Source organism: Nicotiana sylvestris, chromosome 11 (genome assembly GCF_000393655.2).
Source record: "Nicotiana sylvestris chromosome 11, ASM39365v2, whole genome shotgun sequence".
NCBI lineage: Eukaryota > Viridiplantae > Streptophyta > Magnoliopsida > Solanales > Solanaceae > Nicotiana > Nicotiana sylvestris.
The window spans coordinates 109,042,220-109,058,325 of NC_091067.1; positions in this window are offsets into that span (position 1 = coordinate 109,042,220).

Here is a 16,106-nt window from a genome sequence, read left to right on the forward strand (position 1 = left end):
AGGCTTGGCACTTACTGAGTACCGTTGTGGTGTACTCATACCCTTTCGGTGCATGTTTTTCATGTGCAGACCCAGGTACCTCCATTCAGACTCATCAAGCTTGAGACAAGGTGCTTGTAGAGATTTCGAGGTATATCTGTCGTATCCTCAGATCGAAGAGTCCCTTTCTACTCTCCCTTTTGTATTAGCCCTTATGTACTTTTGTTTCTTTGTTAGATATTCTGGAGTTAGATGCTTGTACATATTCGAAGGCTTGTGATCATGAGATTCCAGGTTTTGGGAAATGTTATTAGTTCGAGAGTTGTTATTGTGTATGCCGAGCGACATTTCAAACACTGTTTTATTTCATTATTTCGGCTTTTATTTATTTCTTCTGCAATTATTGTTTATATTCTGCATTATTAGGCTTACCTAGTCGTAGAGACTAGGTGCCGTCACGATGGTTCACGGAAGGCGAACCGGGGTCGTGACAGCTTTCAGAGGTGGCAACCCACACAAACTTGATTCAAATGAACTGGAGCAAACACATACTTATATTTTGAAGAGTTGTGATGAAATTCAACCATTTCTTGAGTAAGTAATGACTTGTTTCAATAATTTACTTTTATGTACCTTCTCTATTTCTTTAATTAAATGACATGTTATTATGCTTTAATTTGTAGAGAGTTTTCACTAACTCCAATTGATACCTCTCAAGAAAATTCTGAGAGGCAATTCATTGGTTGGTTAAAAAAAAGGTGAGTACTAGTTAATATTAATATTTTTCAAACCAAGTATGTAAATATTATTTGCTAAACTATGTGCTTGATCTTGATAGGTTACAGGATTACACAAATGCAATGATAGTAAATAAATGGCAGATTTGCTCTCATTGTCACGTGGTCCCATGCCATACGTGACAAGTCATCGAAGCTACCAGGGGCGTACGCAGGAATATTTCTTAGGGGTGTCGAAATTTATGGATGAACAAAATTAATAATTTTAATTATCATACATCTAGACAAGAAATGACCTTGGTATATTGGTTTTGTTGAGTGCTAAGTTAGAAAAGATCATGAGTTCAATTCTACTTCATCACAATTTTTTACTACAGAAGCTCTATCAAATATTTGCAAAAAAAAAAAAAACGCTAGTTGAGGTTCGAACCTCTAAAGTCTTAAAGAAAAATCAAGCACATAGTTAATACACCAAGAGATAATGTATATTAAATAGTGTCATTTTTTCCTACTCATTCATTTCCTCACAGTATTAATACATATATCTAGTAAAATTTTCAGATGAAGCAGTGCCGCGTGACACCGCTTCCTTAGGCATGCATCTACCCCTGGAAGCTACCTTATTAATGGATATAGATTTCACGTGAAAGATTATGATAAAGGTTTGAGATCTCATAACTGCGGGGTGGTTGTATTTGGAGAGACATATGAATAGAATAAGAACATGGATTACTATGGAGAACTAACAGATATACTAGAATTATAATTTATTGGTGGAGAAAGAATAGTTTTATTTCGATGTATGTGGTTTGATACGTATGACCAAGAAATGTGAGTTAAAATAGATGAATATGGCTTTGTAAGTGTTAACCGCCATTAATTTTTGAAAACAACTGAGCCTTTTGTATTAGCCAACCAAGCATCACACGTTTTTTATGTTGACGATCTTTCCGATAAAGATTGGCATGTTGTACGAAAAGTTCAACCTCGTGATACTTTTGAGGTTTCACACGAAAATATTGATGATTTAGAGGAGTTAGATCATTATTCACAAATAAAAATGAAAAGAACTCATGAAGATTTGGATATTTATCAACTCCTTTATTTAATTAGGCAACTCACTTGTGATGAGGGAAGTCTCGTACTAGATTTTATTTGATTTAAAAGTTCAACAAAAGATTCTAAAACTATACCAGTGGATTTTCTCTTAACTGATTATATGTTCTTATATGATGAATATGACTTACTAAATATTTGGTTATCTCCAAGTTTCTATCCGTCATTTGTTTGTAAATTATCTGTATTACTGTTGTCTATGGCCATGTAACTTACTAGCTTCTTTCAAAGACCTTCATATGTTCATATATTATAATACTGACATTATAGACATTTGTTACTCAATTTCTTTTTGTGCTAGGTTGACATGAATCTATCAAAATATTAGAAGTCTAAAATGGAATCAAGTTCGAAGAATGTTAAGCATGTGTACGTTCCACCTAGTACCTTAGCAAGGGGGCGAGGACAAAGCTTCAGAGCATTGGGTTCTGTAAGAGTAAATGTTGAACAACGAGGTTTGATTGGCAAAAGTAAAGCTTATAATGTATTAGCTTCTGATATGAATAACCTAACTCATAATGATAGTCTTGCACCTTTTGGTTTGATCAAATACTTGAAGGTGATACTCTTTTTCCTCATGAAGAAGAAGAGATGCAGGACACTCAGAGAAGTGAAATAAGTATTTTATTATATCAAGCTATAAGATATTTTCATTGTTTTGTATAAGAATTATTTTTATATTTGACTTGAATTAGAATTTGCAGGGCTTTGTGAATCTAAAAAGGCAAAAAAACTGAGAGGAACGAATTGGTGTAAAAATATTGAAGGACTCAAAGTTGGAGAAAATGTTGCGCCTCCTAGTTTTGATCAAACATTTGAAGATACTCTTTTTCCTCATGAGGAGGAAGAGATGCAGGGCACTCAGAGAAGTGAAATAATTATTTTATTATCTCAAGCTATAAGATTTTTTTGTTGTTATTGTATAAGGACTATTTTTATATTTGAGTTAAATTGGAATTTGCAGGGTTTTGTGAATCTGAAAAGGTAAAAAAACTGAGAGGAACAAATTGGTGTAAAAATATTGCAGGACTCAAAGTTGGAGAAAATGTAGCGCCTCCTAGTTTTGATGAAACATTTGAAGGTGATAGTGATCTTTTTCCTCATGAAGAAGAAGAGATGCAGGACACTCAGAGAAGTGAGATAAGTATTTTATTATCTGAAGCTATATGATTTTTTTTTATTGTTATTGTATAAGGACTATTTTTATATTTGAGTTAAATTGGAAGTTGCAGGCTTTTTGAATCTGAAAAGGTAAAAAAACTGAGAGGAACAAATTGGTGTAAAAATATTGCAGGACTCAAAGTTGGAGAAAATATAGCGCCCCTAGTTTTGATCAAATATTTGAAAGTGATACTGATCCTTTTCCACACGAAGAAGAAGAGATGTAAGGTACTCAGAGAAGTGAAAGTATTTTATTATCTCAAGCTATAAGATTTTTTTATTGTTATTGTACAAGATCTATTTTTATATTTGGGTTAAATTGGAATTTGCAAGGCTTTGTGAATCTGAAAAGGTAAAAAAGGTGAGGGGTATGAATAGGTATAAAAAAGGTGCATGGCTCAGAGTCGGAGAAAATGTTGCGCCTCCTGGTTTTGATCAAATATTTGAAGGTGATACTCTTTTTCCTCATGAACAAGAAGAGATGCAGGGCGCGCAGAGAAGTGAAATAAGTATTTTATTATCTCAAGCTATAAGGTTTTTTTGTTGTTATTGTACAAGATCTATTTTTATATTTGGGTTAAATTGAAATTTGCAGGGCTTTGTGAATCTGAAAAGGTGAAAAAAGTGAGAGGATCGAATAGGTGTAAAAACGTTGCCGGACTCAAAGTTGGAGAAAAGTTGCGCGTCACTTTCTACCATAATAGGGTTGTTGGGTAGCATCATGCCTCATTTACGAGACACTTAGGTATATTGGTCCTTGATTGTAATAGGTGCCCATTGCGTGTCCACTCATGGGCTGACATCGAAGAATATAAGCTACAACACATGTGGAAAGTTGTTACGGTAAAGATTTAAAGCATTACTTTTTTGATTTGCCTTCTCCATCTCTACTTGTTAATACAATATGTTAACTCAGTTTCTTCTTCTTTTTATACAATGTGGGAGTTGGGGTTTTTCTTTTCATTTGTCTTTCAAGGGACTACACTGGGTATGTTGTTGTTGTTGTTGTTGTTGTTGTTTCATATTTAATGATACTTGTTAACTATTGTAGGACAAATTTGACAGTGATGACATAAATAATCAACGAGATAATGTCTAGAAACATATGAGAAAGTTATGGAACAATTGGAGAGGATCGATGCACAAGAATATTAAGTCTAAGACATTCCGTTATGCTATAAAAGATGTGCCAAAGGGGGTAGACAAGAGTGATTGGGTATGGCTGGTCAAGGAGCATTTTTTTACTGAAAAATTTAAGGTATGATTTCATAGCTATTTATTAACATTATGTTATATTAAGTGTCTAACTAGAATTTTGACGGCATATTGTTAATTTAGGAGACAAGTACAAGAAACTCGGTCAATAGGTCTAAGTTGAGTATGCCTCATCGTACGGGTAGTAAACCAATTAGGGAGATCATTTATGAAATGATGAGTAAATCTTATAATTCTATTAAGAAACCTCATCTTTGTTCCAAAGATTTCTGTGACTTGTTTATTGTAATGTGAAAGGAGGTAAAGATGGTTAACCACCAGATGTGGCGACTATTTTTTTTTGAGACTCGTAAGAAGAACAACAAGCTTGTCGAACCTGAAACCAGTGAGAAATATGTATGTTTATTGATAAATTTCAATTTATATTTTTTATTTATTGTGTTGTATTACTTTAATTAAATAATTTTTTATTTTCAAGATAAAATCAAAGAATTGGTGCAATCTGAATCGTCTCTTACAAACATTCAGGCTATAGAAAGGTATTTCGGACCTCAACAAAAGAGTCATGTAGTTGGATTGGTGTTGGGATAACCGCTAAGGAGTTGAAAGGTGGTTACTACTGTAAAGCTGCATTGTTGGAAAAGCTGAATGCTACTTTAAAAGAAAATGAATCACTAAAAAGACGTTTAGAAGGGCTAGAGACTAAATATGATGAGCTAGGGAGTAAATACACACAACTTGCAAAGATAGTGTTTGATCAGCCTTCATCACCATCTTCAAGTGATCAATAGATTGAATCATATAATGAGGTAGTACATTGAAAATCCTATTTTACTCTGACATGCCGTGTGAATTGTCGTTTTCCATCTCATCTTATTCATCCTCTTCTACTTGATAGGCCCAAATCTTATGATTGCACCAGAATTCACTTGTAACAGTTAATTGCTCCTTAGAAACCGGCAACTTATTTGTAGAATTTGCTTGAGATATTGAGGCCATACCCAAACCAATGAAAAATTAAAAACCGTTATTTTGGAATTACTTAATGGCAAAGTAAGGAAGCACAGTATTTTTAGGAAATAAACGTCTGCTGGTCATGCATCAGATTCTTTTCAAGCTGACATTTGTTTCAAGTTGTTTGAACTTGGGGTAAATTCAAGCGCTAGATGCATAGAAGAACCTGAACAATACGATGGTCAGACATTAAATTAATCCAAAACAAATTAATGTATCTGAACTAACTTGACAAATAAAGATATATTGTAATGCATCACCTCCTGGTACTTTTAAACTTGAATTTTTTGACATTAGAAAACCGGAAAAAAACATCAAACCAAGATAAAGTCCTTTATTGTTGGTTATTTCCTGTAGATATTAGTTGCTGCCACGAATCACCTTCTTGTTCCCCAAACGACTCCATTAACTGTGAAGGAATCTCTTGTGCCGATGTGCAAGTTGTCCAAGCTCCAGAACTAAAGAACCTGTTTCTCTAGTTTTGTTTGTCATACTTGATTTCGTGTTCTTGTAATTTCATTTTAGAAGTATCATTTTTTGGATTGTTCATTTACTTTTTATAATGTCCTTTTTAAATTTCTTGTCATTCTGGTATTCATGATGTCTGTTGATAGAAACATAGCTGAATGTGGATAGAGACAGCAGTCCTAGTGGCTAAGAGGGATTCATTTGGTTAGACAGCAGTCCTAGTGGCTCGATTTACTGCCCATTCTTAAGATTTTGAATTATGCACTGCTTGAACATCTAATTCTTGCATCTCAGCTACATCAACCCCTTCCAGATCTTGTCCCTTATGCGCAGGCTGGGACATTGCTGCTACTGTGTCAGCTGCCCCCGTATCCATCAAATTCACATTAGCAGCTTCTAATCCATCAGTTCGTGCACTAGTACTATCACGAGCAGCAGATGCTTTAACTAGTGCACCTACTTCAATAGCTTCTCCTTCCTTAGTAGTCTGATCCACCCTCTTAATACCTGCTAGTTTTTCCACTGATGCAACAGGTGCAACATTAATTTCCATTAACTTCATAATCTCTATTCTACCATCTAATTCATTAATTTGCCGGCTCTTTTGTTCTATGATTTGCTCTGACCCCAAGTTAGATTCACACCGTTTCAAAGATATTCTTGACGAGGCAATTGCTGCAGGTACAGTTTAGCTTCAGTTAGATGAGCTTCTTTGAGAAATTGTGTGTTCATGACACTGTTAATCACATTAAAACCATTTCTGATCCCCAACTTAGTCGATATAGATTTAGATTTCATGGATCTGTTTATGTTACAATCTCTGACAATTTCTAACATGGGCTGGACATTTTCCATGTTCTGATTATTTTTCCTTTTGCGAACTGCTTTGCCACCTGGTTGCTGCTTCCCAGTTACATAATTACATCTTTTAGTATTGTTACATGGTGATGTTGGAACAAATATTAACGTCCCAAGATGCAGCTCGATCCACAGTTGCCTTCAATGCAACAGCAACCTCCAAATTTGAAACTACAGTAGCTGGAACTTTTACAAATGCTTCAACATGTCCTGCCCCTGCTACTGTTTGTTGATTATTACCAGTGTTTGCTTTATTCAAAACCTCCTCTTGTATATTTATTCTAGCTCCTGAGGCAGTCATATCACCTTGTCGATTATGCCTAGAATTAGCACCGTTTACAGCCTTATAAAGCCTTGCCAAGGCTGTAGTAGTAGGAACATCATTTGTAGGTTTAGATTGACCCTTCATCACCTTTGAAACATTACCTACTGGATTAACTGGACCTCTATTATTTCTAGTTTTTGCGACCTGCTGCTGCCTAATGTTTCCATCAGTTATTGCAGCGTCAATATCTCCATGCAACTTCCTTTCTGTATCCTGTTTATTACATTGCAGAACAAATATACCATCGAAAGAAATGATAAATTAATCAATGACATGATAATAGGAGGGGTCCGAGGAGAAAAGGTATGAAAATAGAAGAGGCAATGGCTTTATGGACTTAGCTTAATAGCATTGCTGGAAGATTTTTTTTTGCGCTTGCTGATATCTATAGTGAATCTGTTGTGCATCTGTTTTATCTACTCCAATCGGTAGCAGGTGAAGGGTTCATTTTGAATGACTTGGTACTGAGAATGAGAAACTTTTACTTGCTAACTGATTATGAGGACATCCCCTAGTTGCTTTATTCATTTGTCCTGAAAAATCAATGCAAAGTACTAGAGTAGCTCTTCGTCATTCATCTGTTTTCTAAACATTAGCACAAACTACTACCAGTAGCTCGCTATAGCTATAAGATTTTCAGTAACTCTTCGATCATGCTTTCATGAGATGAATCAGACAGATGATGTTACAGTCGTTACAGGTCTGAACATAGAGTAGGGAGTTTGTAACCTGTTCCAATAGTTCATTAGGTTTAGTAGATTGTGCTGGAACTGCACCAGTTCTGCCTGAATTCACAAATAACTGCCCAGCTTTTTTCTCCTTTCCTACTTGTACTCTATCTTTTGCTTGATCATCTGTAATTTGTTGCGACTGCCCAGCTGCAAGAATTGGCAGACAGATATTCATATGTGATGAAAGAGAGGCTAATTTTCATTTTGATAAAATATTAATGAAGTGCTTAATACGACCGGATGTCATCTATTATCCTGAACTCATTGAAAGCAGGCCACAGAAAAAAAATAGAAGCCAGACATTCCTCCCAGTATCAGAACAGGAGCAGGTGAAATATTTCCGTAACTTTTAGTCAATTGCAGACACTGTATGCAAATTCAACATATAATGCAGAACGGCCAATTGATCTACTGAATCAACACTATCATAGTATACATTAATATGCAATTTACTTTTATCAAAAACACATCCAACTGCACGATAGCTCAATTCAAAAATTCCTCTGGATGCCCAGCTGTTTCCTTTGCCTTAACACCTGCATCAGTTGCACTATCCAAAACTTTCACACCTTCAACACCTTGCCCCTGAATATGCACAGCAGCAGGTTTCAAACCTGCTGGTTCTTTAACTTCAAGTGCAGCAGTGGTGCTTAATTTAACTGTTTGTGTTTCATGTAACTGTAGCATAACCACTCATGTTTAACTGCTATATTTTGGTTTTATGGCATCTAGATATATTTCCTAGCTGGATAGTTACCAGCGTTTTATACCAGCAAATAACTCTTCTTTGGTTTTATCAAATTACAGCAATGGAACAGTAGCTTCCTCCCTAGCTAAGCTAGGAATGCAGCAGCAACAATGGCGGAAGCTCAGCTCTATGGACTCGAAGTCGTTCGATGATAGGAGAAGAACATTCTAGAGAATTTTGATTTTATTCATTCTAAATTGTTAACCAACTACTACATACAAGTGTGTATATACAGAACAAGAAGAAACTAAGCTAAGAAGAAGAAGAAGCTCTGCTAACCTAGCCAACTAATTGCCAGCTAACTCACAGCTGTCCAAACTTAACCAATAACTAACTCTCTAATTAAGCTAACAATGATACAAACAAGTGAGTAGGAATAATTAATCTTAACACCCCCCTCAAGTTGGAGGTGTTGCAAACACAGCCAACTTGCGTAATGTGGTACCATGCTTGATCCCAGTTAAGGCTTTAGTCAGAATATCTGTCAATTGACTATTTGTATCAATATGGTGGAGTGAGATTAGCCCTGCTTGTAATTGGTCGCGCACAAAGTGACAGTCCACTTCTATGTGCTTGGTTCTTTCGTGGGAGACCAGATTCTTGGCAATGTGAAGTGCAGATAGGCTATCACAATACACTGAAATAGGCATTGAAAAGGGGACATCTAGTTCTTCAAACAACCTATTCAACCATACTAGTTCCCCCACTACTTTCCTTAAAGCCTTATACTCTAATTCTGCGGAAGATAGTGATATAGTTTTCTGTTTCTTGGACTTCTAACTAACAGGACTATTTCCCAGAAACACCAAATAGCCTGTGATGGATCTCCTAGAATCTGGACAACTAGCCCAATCAGCATCACAATATGCTCTAATTGTACAATCTGTGTCTTTGGACATGAAATTCCCAGAGTGGGATCACCTTTCAGATACCTAAGTAGATGAAAAGCTGCCTTCAAATGTGGCTCTCTAGGCTCTTGCACGAATTGACTTAGGTGCTGAACACTATATGCTATGTCCAACCTAGTATTGGTTAGGAAGTTTAGCTTTCCTACAAGTTTCCTGTAGTATGTAGGATCTTGTAGAATGACACCTTCTTTAGCCTTTAGCTTTACTGTAGGATCTAAAGGTGAGGAACACGACTTACAATCAAGGCATTTATACTCCTTTAACATGTCCAGCACAAACGTCCTTTGAGAAATTATCATACCATCATCTTTATACATCATTTCCAGTCCTAAGAAAAAATGCAATTCCCCCAGATCTTTGATCTTGAACTGTTCATGAAAAAAAAATTCAACTATGTGATTTCCTCTTTATCAGTTCCAGTAAGTAACACATCATCAATATATACTGCAACATACACCAATGAATCTCCATTTTTCTTGTAAAAGAGTGAATAATCATTCATGGAGTGTGTGTAACCTTTTGAGCATAAAGCCTCAGTCAATTTTGCATACCACTGTCGACTGGTTTGTTTTAGACCATAAAGAGACTTGTTTAGTTTGCATACTAGTCCAGGTTTGTCCACAACAAGCCTAGGAAGGGTTTGCATATATACTTCCTCATTAAGGTCTCCATGGAGGAAGACATTGTTTACATCTAGTTGGGATATGCACCAACCTTTCTTTATTGCTGTGACTATTAATGCTCTCACTGTTGTCATCTTCACTACTGGGGAGAATGTCTCTGTGTAGTCAATTCCTGCCTATTGTGTATAGCCTTTCACAACCAATCTGGCCTTGAACCTTTCTATACTACCATCAGCTTTATGCTTCACTTTGTAAACCCACTTGCATCCTATTGCTTGTTTTCCTGGTGGTAGATCTACCAGGTCCCAAGCGTGATTGGAATATAGAGCCTCAAACTCCTGTGTCATTGCAACTTGCCATGCAGGATCAATGGCTGCTTCCTCATATGATGATGGTTCCCTATCATGACAAACATTTCTCACAAGAACTTGACTGTTAGGAGTTAGTAGATCAGAGGCAACATGGTGGTTTATATAAAACAGTGCACTAAGGGAGTTGGTGTTTGGTTTAAGTTTAGGCAGGGAATGTACATAGTCTTGTAGGTCACTAGGTGCCTTATGTGTTCTTGATGTTTGTCTCAATTGTATAGGTTCTGCATGAGATTGTTCAATATGACCCTGTGGTGAAGGTTGTATTGGAGAATTAGGTGTCAAAGATGAAGAATGATCATGTGTATGTGACATGAGATTAGTTGTGTTCTCAACATTACTCCCTTGAACACCCAAATAGTCAGATGTTTGTTGTGTAATGTTTGTACTGTCAGAAGGTTCAATGAAAGGAATTGAATGAGTGACACTAGATATGGGAGACATATCCAAATAAGTTGCCAATGGGAAGATATACTCGTTGAAAACTACATCTCTGGATACAATGATCTTTCTAGTGGCCAAGCTTAGGACTTTGTATATCTTTGTGTTGAAGGGGTAGCCAACAAAAATATGTGGTGTTGTTCTAGGTTCAAATTTGTCTCTATGAGGCTTAGTTACAGTAGGGTAGCACAGAAACCCAAAGCTCTTTAGGTGAGAATACTTTGGCTTTTTCTTGTATAACAGTTCATATGGAGTTTGTTCATTGATAGAAGTGGAAGGCAACCTGTTTATAATGAAAGTTGCACATAGAATGCATTCACCCCAATATTTTTGAGGCAATTTGGATTGAAAGAGGAGAGCCCTAGCTGTCTCAAGGAGGTATTTATATTTTCTCTCTATCACCCCATTTTGTTGTGGGGGTGTAAGGGCAAGTTTTTTGATGTATGATGCCTTTGGATTGAAATCCAAGTTTTCTGTGTTGGTGAACTCCAGTCCATTGTTTGTTCTCACAGCTTTAACCTTTACACCAAATTGATTTTCCACCAGATTAAAAAATCCTTTAAGGACTTGATAAGCATTGCTTTTACTAGATAGAAGATGAGTCCAAGTTGTCCTACTAAAATCATCCACAATAGTCATAAAATATTTATACTTGTCATGTGTGGGCGCATGATATGGTCCCCATAAGTCAACGTGTAGGAGTTCAAAAATCTCATTGGTTGTATTGGTTTTCTGAGGAAATGGGAGTCTTTCATGTCTGGACATTGGGTAGATAGTGCAATTGAAGGATTGTTTAGGAGAAAAGGTTACAGGGATAGAGGAAATGTTCTTCATTTTTACAAAAGGAACATGTGCAAGCCTGTTATGCCACAAAACATCCACATGGTTTCCAACACACAGATGAGAAGAAGGACTAGAACAATTAGAAAATGAATTCTTAGAAGGAAAGTGTTTTTCATTACCTGCACTTGGACTAGTTACAATTGAAGATGAAAAAACACACTTATTGGCATGAGATGTTGTATTTACAATAGAATGAAGTGGACACTGTGTGTTACAAGTGCAGTGAGTGACAGGAGTGGACAGGAAATCAATGACACTTGCTCCAGGACTTGTACTGTTGTTCTTCAAGCACCTTGGATACAAGATGTAGAGTCTATCTTTGACTCTGCCAATCACCAGAGGCCTCTTCATTGAAGGGGCCTGCAGTATACAATAGGACTTGATGAAGGCAACCAAACAATTAAGATGAGAAGCTAGAGAATGAACAGAAATTAGGTTGTATTTAAAAGAAGGGATCAACATCACCCTATTCAGAATGATCTTAGGAGTAAGCACAACACTACCAATCTCAGTCACCTTCACTTTATAGCTATTTGGGAGAATGACAAGCAGGGGATAGGGCAAGGTTATTATATTGGTTAGCAAGGATCTATTAAAGGTCATATTGTTTGATGCCCCTGAATCTATAATCCATGAATCAGTCTTGTTTTTGAAATATTCACATGAGAGTTTCCCAAAATCAATAGAGGAGGTGCAAGCTATTATACCTGCAAAGTTTGTTGATGAGGTGTTGACATTATCTAAGTTGTCTCTCCCTCCTCCTGATTGGAACTGTTGTAGTAGATTCACAAGTTGACTGGATTCCTCCTTTGTGAGACTGACATTTTGAGCACGGTAGTTATCATCACCAGTATGTTGAGTATCTGTGGCTGCTACATGTGCATTAGTCACTCCTCTATTTCCCCTATTGAACCTGGCACATTAACTTACACTTGAATTATTCCCATGATTATAGTTTTGTTTTGGATTTTGATTGAAATTGGAAGCTTGATTGTGACTTAGATTTGGATTCTGATTTTGATTGGAGCCTTGAGGATAGCCATGAAGTTTATAACATTTCTATCTCGTGTGGCCTGGCCTTTTACAGTAGTCACAGAAGGGTCTGTTTATGTAGCTTTGAGATTTATTAGGTGAGTAATTTGTTTTGAATGATGCTGTCCTGTTTGTGTTGACATTTAGGGCTGATGACTCAAGAGATAAGTAGTTATGAGGCTTAATTTTTATTTGTCTTTCCTCCTGAATCAGCAATGAGAATGCCTGTGCAATTGTGGGAAGATGATTCATCATGAGGATACTTTCTCAAACAACAGTATAGGTCTCATTCAGCCCCAGACGGAATTGTATTAGCCTTCTATCCTATTCTGTTTTGTGCATACTTTCCCTTGCTCCACATGTGCAATTGCGTGTGCAATGAGATTTGCCAATTAGAGTAGTGAGTTCCTCCCACAACTTCTTCATTTTTATATTGTAGCCAGTAACGTCAAGTGCTCCTTGAGATAGGTCATTAATCTCCTTTTGAATTTGGTAGAGCTTTGTTCCATTTGTCTGATCATATCGATCCTCAAGCTCTTTCCACAATTCGATTGCATCTGTCACATATTCAACATTGTCTGCAATCTCCTTTGCAAAGGAATTCAAAATCCATGAAGTCACCATATCATCACATCTCTCCCACAATCGATAGCTTGAGGAATTTGGATCTGGCTTTTTGTAGTCACCATTGATGAAGCCCAGTTTATTTTTCACTGATAGGGCTCTCATCACACCTCTTCTCCATGAGCGATAACCAAAACCATCAAATGGTACATGAACTAGGGCTATTCCCGGATTATCAGAGGGATGCATGTAGAAAGGGCTACTAGTATCAACAATTGGTTGATAGGGAGTTTCAGTCACAGTAGGTGCAGGTTGTTCAACATATCCATCATTAGCCATTTCTTATAAGCATAAAATTCAACTAATCGATCAGGACATGATTCTAACTACTAAATTAGAGGAATGATGAAGGTTTTCAAGGAAAAACTATTGAAATTGATGAGATCGAGGTCTGCATGCACACAATCAAAAACAAAATCGAAAGTGAAAAAATTAGATTCAACAGATCTGAAAAATGAGTCGGAGTTTCTAACCTTGCTCTGATACCATATCAAATTATAGCAATGAAACAATAGCTTCCTCCCAAGATAAGATAGGAATGCAGCAACAACAATGGCGGAAGCTCCGCTCTATAGACTCGAAGTCGTTCGATGATAGAAGAAGAATATTTTAGAGAATTTCGATTTTATTCATTCTGAATTGTTAACCAACTACTACATACACGTGTGTATATATATATAGAAGAAGAAGAAGAAGATGATGAAGAAGAAGCTCTGCTAACCTAACCAGCTAACTGTCAGCTGTCCAAACTTAACCAATAACTAACTCTCTAATTAAGATAACAATGATACAAACAAGTGAGTAGGAATAATTAATCTTAACAGGTTTGACCACCAATATTCTCACCAATATTCTCACTGTTGGAGCATATCAAAAGGCATGTTTATCTGAAGGAGAGCTAAATTCTTTGCAAGTTAAGGTATAAGGAAATGGATGAAATTGAGGACAGGAGATGGTGCACTGAAACCTGATTTGTTTTTAAAAAAATATTGATTTTAAGGAGGGTAGAGGGTATGACTGTCAGGATAAACTTGTATGAGAAGAGGATGCAAGTTTATAATTTATGGGGCAGTAGATGCATTTGAGTACAGAAGTATCTTTACTTGACCTTCAAGCTTGACTTAATGCATTGGCATTTGAAAGCAGAATTTGACATGTGCAGTGGTTATGCAAGTGCTACACATAGTAATGGTGCTGGAGGCTGCTGACTTAATAGAACAATAGAATTCATTTGCTTACATAGTTTTCTAAAATACACTCAATCTTGAAATTATCTAATAAGGTGGTTTAATTCTTTTTGTTATCACTGCTTCGTGGATTCATACTTGGATGCTTAATATACCTGAGCACATATTACTATGTTGTAATTTTACACCGATTTTCTACAATCTACTTAAATATCTTCACTCTACAGGATGCTTGGAGGACAATACTTCTAAGAGTGAAGAAACCATTGAAGGCTAAGGAGCTCGAGTAAGATGATCTTACTTAATTTATTCCCCTTCGACCTATTGTAAACTACTAGTACATCCTTTATGTAATTTTATTTGTACTGCTTTCAAATACAATATTTTAGTTCTTTGTATTAACAAGATATCAAGTATTTGATTTATTTTTTAATGTTTTTGAGCATGTATTAAATTATATAAATAATTATTACTATTCATGTAATTTAAATTTTTATTATATTTATTATATTTTCATATTAGCGAAGAAAAATGTGGTACTCTTTAAGGACAGATTTCTCAAATAGATAAATGACTATTAACGAAGAGAATTTTGGTAATTATAAAGTAACTATAAAATTAACGAAGGGAATATCGGTCGCTAAAAGCACTTGAATTGACTTAATAAATTGTTGTCATTAAAGACTTTTAACGACCAGATAACAAATTAGCGAGGGAAAAATCCTGTCGCTAAAAAGCATGTTTAATGACCAAAAATTATGCCGTCGCTAGAGATCCTTTAACGACCGGATCGTAAACCGGTCGTTAACTTTTAACATCGGGACTTTTAAGATCGCTGACGACCGGATTTTTTCCGGTTGTTAATAACTTATAACGACTGGAATTGGACTTTCAACTACCAAATTTCCTCTCGCTAAAGCCCCATTTTCTTGTAGTGGTATGGGGAAAGGTTATGGCGTTATATACGCATCACCACCTGATCAGCTGGTATACGTTGATGATTTGCCACAGAGGCCGAGATGATATAATGGGATGCCCTCAGAGGCTTGATGATGTTATGCACTCATATATCTCTGACATTTACACGCATATGCATGACATTATAAATGTTTCATGATTCACAGAGATATTCAGACTTACATGTTGAGTTCTTTACACCATGTTTCTTTTATGCCTTACATACTCGATACTTTATTTGTATTGGCGTCCCTTTTGTCCGGGGACGCTGCTTTTCATGCCTACATGTCCCGATAGACAGGTTGACAGTCCTCCTAGTAGGTTATCAACTCAGTGGAAGGTGTTGGTTCACTCCACTTGCTCCGGAGTTTCCTATTTGGTCAGTATGCTTTGGACATGTATTGATTGGTATGGCGGGGCCTTGTCTCGACCTTTATGACATTTATATACCCTTAGAGGCTTGTGGACAGATGTCATGTATATGGATATTTGTATGGTCTTGTCGGCTTATGTTTTTTGAGTTTACAAATGATCATGTAGGCCTTATAGGCATGTATGTCACATGTATAAGTTTGTATACCATGTTGGGTCGTCCTATGTCGAGTATTCTCTTAGGTTTAATTTTGATTATCTCATGACAGCTTTTCCGGCTCATTTACTTATGATAATATAATAAGAAGGACACGTTACGTTGATACTCGATTAAATTAGACACCGGGTGCCCATCACGGCCCTCCTATATTCATGGAATGGAGAGCACAAATATGATTT